Source organism: Dipodomys ordii, unplaced genomic scaffold (assembly GCF_000151885.1).
Source record: "Dipodomys ordii isolate 6190 unplaced genomic scaffold, Dord_2.0 Scaffold354, whole genome shotgun sequence".
Classification (NCBI taxonomy): domain Eukaryota; kingdom Metazoa; phylum Chordata; class Mammalia; order Rodentia; family Heteromyidae; genus Dipodomys; species Dipodomys ordii.
In genome coordinates this window covers 102,036-107,443 of record NW_012267570.1, presented here as the reverse complement: position 1 = coordinate 107,443, position 5,408 = coordinate 102,036, and the positions used below count along the sequence as shown (strand labels likewise).

At 44.7% G+C, this 5,408-nt stretch overlaps 1 pseudogene; it reads right to left on the bottom strand.

The window, feature by feature from the left end:
• Positions 1 to 1,023: 1,023 nt before the first annotated feature.
• Positions 1,024 to 5,408, bottom strand: part of LOC106001665 — a 48,506-nt pseudogene continuing 44,121 nt past the window's right edge.

The following is a 5,408-nucleotide window of genomic DNA, read 5'->3' as shown; positions in this document are numbered from 1 at the left end:
ATTATAATTTTTATATGCACACAACTAGTTAGTCCAGATTGATTACACACCCACCATGAATTGCTAGGAGGGATCAAATATTTCATCTGTTCATTCCCCTTCTCAGGCAGTTTTATGATTTGTTGCAAATCCAATTCATATCCTGAGGTACTTCACCTATGCAGATCCCTTGACCTGTAACTCGGCCCATTGTTAATCCAACTTGACTAGTCCATCTGCACTCCTTTTGGTTCACAGTCCTGGTTACATTACCTACCACTGCTATCCCCTCATAATAAGGTGGTAGAGTGTCATAGCATAGCCAACAAGAGATAGTTAATCCTGAGTTAGAGGCATTTAATAATGCAAAGGAACCTATAACCAATTCTATTAGTGGATTTTTAGGCAATGCTAGTACTTGGTCCACTGGTTCTACTTTTCTGGGGGTTGCTGCCCTACTAATGTAGGGTGTTACTCTGTAACTATAGGGCTAGTTAGTTTTCAGGTTGGGGTGGTACAGGTGGGCCTTTATTGGGCCAAATAGGCTGAATAACCTGGTTAGGGCCCACCGGGGCTATTCTAATGACTTCTTGTCTAAGGTTTATTCTGAAAATTAATCCATGGCCATAATCATTCTTATGTAGCCTCAGTCCCCATGTCCTTCCTTGGGCCCAACCAGAAAATTGTTTCCCTTTCTCAGTAAACATAATAGTTAGAGGATTACACCGGAATTGTTTGCACGGTCCATCTAGAATTGCTCCACAATTTTTTTCACCCTGATAGGTCCATATTCTAACCATAATAATAAGGTCCCAGTTAGAGGATGGCTTCCAATGCCCATCTCTTGTGGTTTCACAACCCCATTCTTTGCAAAAATAGTCTTGTTCATAACCGCACCTTTTGCAAGATCTGGGCTCCTCCCATCCCTAAGACACACATAGATAGGCCATCTCCCTAAGTAATATCTTTTGGATGGGGTGGCACTTCCTCCTGGCCTATTGTCTAGACCATGTGAGTTACAATGTCTTTTTGTTGCTGTACAAGTTATTTGGCCATTGTATTCAGGCAGTTTGCTAGGGTCATAATGGTGGGAATATCCCAACTCCCAATTGCTAAATCACATAAGTCTATTGTTAAGTCTGGCCACCAGGTATTAAGTGGGGCTTCTGTTGTTGCCACAGGGATAGGTTTGTCCCATTTAGGAGTCACCAGCCAAGTGAGTTGGTAAGGGGACTGAGGGTTAATTCCCTTTACCACAGTACTTATCAATAGTAGAATCAGTCCTTGGACAATCTTCTGATCTTGTTGGGTGATCTGATCTTGTTGTTGTTGGTTGTTTGGGTGAGGCACACACTCCCATGCTGACACTGAAGATGCTGCTGGCTCCTCCTCAGGATTGAAGAGATCAGCTAGCTTGGCGTGGGTGTGGTGGATCCACGCAGTTATGCCGTGCACCTTCAAAGCTGTGGGAGTGGTCAGAGTCACCATATATGGCCCTTTCAACCTAGACTCCAGTGCCTTGGGTGATGCCTTCTGACCAGGACCCAGTCCCCAGGCCTGAAAGAGTGAGGATTGGGTATAGAAGCAGATTCATAAATGGCTTTTTTCTTAGGCCAGATTTCTCCATGCACCTTCTGCAAGAATGGAACAGTTGTTATTAAGTCTCCATCACCCAGCTCCTCCAATAACTCCCATTGGAGGCTAAAGATCATTGGGGGTGGATTGCCATACATGATCTCAAAGGGAGTCAATCCTAACTGGTAAGGAGAGTTCCTAACTCTGAACAGGGCCAAGGGAAGAAGGGTCACCCAGTCTGCGCCAGTCTCCAAGGCTAATTTAGTCAAGGTCTCTTTTAGGGTCCGATTCTTCTTTCAACCTGTCCTGAACTCTGGGGTCTATAAGCACAGTGCAATTCCAATCTGTCCCCAGTGCAGTGGCTATTCCCTGACTTACCTTGGATACAAAGGCTGGTCCAATTTCCAACCCTATTACTGCAGGAAACCCATACCTTGGGAGAATTTCCTCTACAATCTTCTTGGCCACTATTCCCGCAGTCTCTTGCTTGGTTGGGAAAGCCTCAGTCCATCCTGAAAAGATGTCTACAAACACTAGTAAATACTTGTAACCAAACATTCCTTTCTTAAGTTCAGTGAAAGCCACCTCCCAGTACGTTCCCGGCCTAGTCACCCTTATTCGACTTCCATTAACTTTTTTCCCCTTCTGGCATTAGTTAGCTGACATGCTCTACATTTTTAACAATGTCTTCTATTAGTCGATTTCCTTCTCTTATCTTGATCTTCGAGCCTCATAGCAAGTCCTGCATCCTCCTGGTTCCCATGTGTGAGGCACGGTGAATTCTTTTTAACATCTGTATTCCTAGAACTCCGGGAATTAAAATTTTTCATTTAGCTAGGCGCCACCATCCATCTAGTTTTGGGGCCATAGGAAGTTTTGATGCCCATTCCTCTCCTTCTTTAGTGTAGTCTGCCTGTACTGGTAGCATTCTAGGTCCAGGATGTATGTGTCTGTCCGCCAAGGTGATTAATTTTCTTGCTGCTGCTTGTCTAGCAGTCTGATTGGCCAATCTGTTGCCTTTCACTGTCTTGGTGTCCCCTTTTTGATGCCCTGGACAGTGCATGATGGCCAACCATGCCGAGTCCCACACAACTCTAAGCAGTCCCAAAAATCTGTTCCTTATTTTTAATAGTTTTCCCTCTGCTTTTAGCAGGACTCTTTCTTCATATATAGCTTCATGTATATGGGCTGTTGCAAAAGCGTACCTACTCTCTGTATAGATATTCAGTCATTTCCCTCCAGCCATGTTTAAGGCTTTTGTTAATGCCACTAGCTCCACTCACTGGGCTGAAGTCCCTCTGGGCAATGCTTCTGCCCAAACTGCCTGATCTTCCTGGTCACTGCAGCTCCCACATACCTGTGTCCATCCCTGATGAAACTGCTTCCATCGGTGTACAGGGTCAGGTCAGGATTCTGCAGTGGTTGGTCTTGCAGGTCTACTCTGGTCCCGTGGACATGAGCTAATAATATCTCACATTGATGTAGCAGCTTTTCATAGTCAGGATCTGGCAGGAGAGTAGCTGGGTTGAGGGAAGTTGGCATGCAAAAGGTTACGTGTCTTGGGTTGAGCTGGAGAGCCTGATAATGGGTCATCCTGGCATTGCTCATCCATCTATCAGGTGGTTGCTTAAGAACTCCTTCCAGGGCATGGGGAGTGGCCACAGTCAGGGGCTGTCTCAGCTTTATCTTAGTGGCATCTTTAACCAGGAGAGCCACTGCTGTTATTATTCGTAAGCACAGTGGCCATCCGGTTGCCACAGAGTCCAGCCTTTTTATAAATAGGCTACAGGCCTTTTCCATGGTCCTAGCTTCTGGGTTAGCACCCCCTTAGCCACTCCATCCTTTTCATCCACAAAAAAGTGTGAAAGGTTTAGATATACCTGGCAAGGCCAATGCTGGAGCCTGCATAAAGAGTCACTACAGAAGTTCAAAGGCCTGCTGTTGTGTTAGTTTTGTGGCCTCATACAGGGGACGGGCTATTTCTGCAAAGCCTGGTATCCACACTCTGCAGAATCCTGCAGTCCCCAGTAACTCCTTCACTTTCTTTGGAGTTTTTGGAGTTGGTATCTTTAACACAGTCTCTTTTCTTGCCTCAGTCAGCCACCTCTGCCCATCTCTGAGGATATATCCCAAATACTGTACTTCTGGTCTACAAAGCTGGGCATTCTTGGCCGATGCCTGATACCCCAGCTCTCCCAGAGTTTGTAACAGATTGGCAGTTGCTTCTCTGCATTCTAATTCGGTCTTAGTAGCTATCAGTAGATCATCAACATACAGCAACAGACTCACCCCTGAGTTCCTTTCCTGATACTCACGTAGGTCTTCGTGAAGTGCTTCATCAAACAGAGTAGGGAAATTTTTGAATCTCTGGAGAAGTCTAGTCCATATTAGCTGTCCGCTGACGCCTACCTCAGGATCATACCACTCAAATGCAAACAACACCTGACTTTTAAGGGCCAGGGGAAGGCTGAAAAAAGCATCTTTAAAGTCCAAGACTGAATACCATTTCCTGTCCAGAGGTAAGGAACTAAGCAAAGCATAAGGGTTTGGCACGGTTGAATGAATGTCCATTACTCTTTTATTTACTTCTCTCAGATCCTGAACTGGCCTATAATCAAAGCTGTTAGGCTTCCGAATGTGCAGTAAAGGTGTGTTCCAGGATGATTGAGTATGTATGAGGAGTCCTTTTATCAACCTCCGTATATGTGGAATTATGCCTTTTCAGTCATCAATGGACATAGGACAATGCTTTATTTAAACTGTGTCTGCTCCTGATTTCAGCTCCACAAAGATAGGAGGCATATGCTGTGCCCACCCCATTCCTCCTGTTACTGTCCAGGCTTTCAGGTATTCTCTCAACCATAATTCAACCTCAGACTCAATTTTCTTGAGGGATTCAGTCTGATGAATTCTATATTCCTCTGTTTGGGCACAAGTCACTAACACTTTCATTGGTTCTCCTGCTTCATTTACAACCTTCATTCCTCCTCCAGTAAATTGGATTTGGGCTGTCATTTTTGACAAGAGGTCTTTACCTAGAAGAGGAAATGGGCAGTCTGGAATGACTAGGAAGGAATGTGTAACTCTGCCATTTCCTAAGTCCATTGTCCTGTTTGTAATCCAATCATAAGTTTTGATACCAGTGGCACCTTATATTATAGCTTTCTTATTTTTTATTTTTCCCTTGTCGGCCCTTAATACTGAGTTTTAAGACCCTGTATCAACCAGGAACGTCACAAGTTTCCCTTCCACCCTTAAGGTTATCCTAGGCTCAGGGAAGGGTTCCAAGCCCCGTCCCCCTCAGTCACTGTCTTCATCTAATTCTCTGGCTGGTAGGACTTAGGGACTTTTGGGTGGATAGGATTTTCTGTTCCTGGTTTTCTTCTCTTCCTGTTTCTTAAAGGGACACTCATGGGCCCAATGCCCTTATTCCTTACAATATGCACACTGGTTTCGCCTCAGTCTCAGCCTGGGTTTTTGGAAATCATTTCCATTCCTTCTGGGTCTCCAGGGTCCCCTAACACAGATATGAGTCACAGCCAGAATCTCCTTCAATTCCTTCCTATGTACTGCCTGTTGTTGTTGCAGGACCCCGGTCAGATTCTTTTCTTGTTCTTTTTCTCTCTCTTTTCTTTCCACTTCTCTTTCCCTTTCCTTCCTTTCCTCTTTCTGCTCTGGAGTTTCTCTCTTATTGTACACCTTCTCTGCCCTGGCAATTAATTCCCTCACATTTCTTTCTCCTAATCTCTGTAATGACTGTAATTTTTTCTTTATGTCCAGGGCAGCCTGATTTATGTATGAAAACATAAGCATTTGAGCAGATTCGGGAGTGTTCAAACCATAAGGGTTATATT